We start from the raw sequence: 2,002 nt of genomic DNA on the forward strand, positions 1-2,002 counted from the left end.
AATGGAATCCTAGACAATATTCTGTTTTGCACCTGGCTTCTTCTGTTCAATACATATTTTTGAGATTTCCCCCCATATTTCTGCATATATCAGTAGCCTGTTCTTTTAACTGCTGAGTGAGTAGTGGGCCACTGCAAGAATATGCTACAATTTGTTTGCCCAGGCTTCTTAAGACAGTAATTGATTTATTTGTAATTTTAAGCTGTTTTTTTTTTTTTTACAACAAAGCAGTTTATTTGTGATCAGTGTTTGAGACTCTATACATCCTTCACAAATTTAATTTTACATAATCTGATACCCCTCCTAAGATTCAACCTCTGCACTGCTAGACTTATTTCCCTAGGACAGAAGGGCTGGTATAAGGTATTTTCCAGAAGTGAGGTATCTTTCACAGAACTAGTTCCTTGTTGTTTGTTTTCAAGTTGTAGAGAACTAAATTTGCATTTGTTAAAATCAAAAAATAGGAAAGACGTTCTTTACAAATAATTTTGATCAAGTATGTGTTCAAAGAAAGCAGGATAAAAAGGCTTTTCCTCTAACATTCTGTATTGTGCTGTATTTGTTGTTCAATAGGAATTAGCTTCTGTCATTTGCTAAAAGAATGAGTAGTGGGGAGCGGGATATGTTGGGAATTTCATAATGGGCAACAGAGCCATTCTCTTGGGTAAACCATAAGCAGGGGCAGCTGGCTGTAACCATACGGTGCTCCATAGCCTGGAGCTATGTAGCCAGGAGCAGCTGTAGCCCCAACAAAAGCTCCCCTTGTTAGAGCTCCTCTTCTTCTGCCCCAAACAGCTTGGACTGCTGCAGACACAGCTGTATTCACAACACCCTTTGCCTGAGGGATAATCTTTTTCTTATTATTTGCTGCATTGCATCCAGAAAACAGCTTCTCCAGGGCAGCTAAAGCTGCACTTGCCTTTGCCACTTTCTTATTTGGACCTGCACCTCTGAATTTCTGTCCATCTACTTCTACCTCCATTACAAAGCATTTGTCATGGCTTCCACCAGTCTCTGAGATGAGTTCATACTTAAGACCTCTTCTTTTTTCATTGAGCTCCATTACGGGATTTTTACCACTTGCTGTGAGGATAGGGCCCTGAGTTCTTACCTCTAAGGTACTGGAGGTTTCAGCTGTAGAATTTCCAGCATTATTGCTTGAGTTTGAAGACACTGTTTCATTTTTGCCTTCATTATCTGATTTTTCATCGGAACTCATACATTCAATATCCGCATCAAAGCCCGTTGGGTATCCCATTGCTTGTAATACCTTCACTGCTACATGAAGTTTTGCTGTTTTCTTGGATGGCCCTGAGGCTTCATATGTTGTACCGTCCACATCTCCAGACATTGTGAAGACAGGCGTGGACAGGGCCAGACTGAGACAAAAGCTTATATTGAAGCCCGGGCCTGATCTGATTTCGCCTCATTAGTACATTCATAAGGTCTATTGCTTTACTATCCAGAATTTTCCTTAAGTTTCGTTTCATCTTCTTATTGGGATTTTTATCATCCCCTAATCCATCTTCAAATCAATCCATCTTCAAATGAAGTGGCTACAAACATTTTTGTACAGTCTTTAGTGGATATACTCTTTTTCTAATTTCTTTTATGTAAATATCTAAAAGTAGACTTGATGGATCATGGAGAGGTATATATTTAACTTTTTAAGAAACTGCCAGATTTGCAAAGGGTGTGTACCATTTCACATTCCCACCAGCAACATGAGAGTTCCAATAGCTCTACTTCTTCACTAACATTTAGTGTTGTCAATCTTTCAAGTTTTAGCAATTCTAGAAGATTTGAAATGATCTCATTGTGGTTTTAATTTGATGATGAATGCTATCGAACATCTTTCCATGTGCTTATTAGCCATCTGTTTATCTTCATTTACGAAGTGCCTCTTGCCTAATTATTTTAAAATTAACTTGTCTTGTTGTTGCTTTGTGTGAATTCTTTGTATTGTTGATACGAGTCTTTTATCAAATGCATGTATTGTAAA

At 38.1% G+C, this 2,002-nt stretch overlaps 1 pseudogene; it reads right to left on the reverse strand.

The window, feature by feature from the left end:
- Positions 1-392: 392 nt before the first annotated feature.
- LOC123837479 (spermatid perinuclear RNA-binding protein-like) lies at positions 393-1,532 on the reverse strand (annotated as a pseudogene).
- Between the last annotated feature and the right edge of the window lie 470 nt (positions 1,533-2,002).

The sequence above is a fragment of the Mirounga angustirostris genome, unplaced genomic scaffold, assembly GCF_029215605.1.
Source record: "Mirounga angustirostris isolate CCGP_5_RB_7025 unplaced genomic scaffold, mMirAng1.0.hap1 SCAF_5, whole genome shotgun sequence".
Lineage (NCBI taxonomy): Eukaryota > Metazoa > Chordata > Mammalia > Carnivora > Phocidae > Mirounga > Mirounga angustirostris.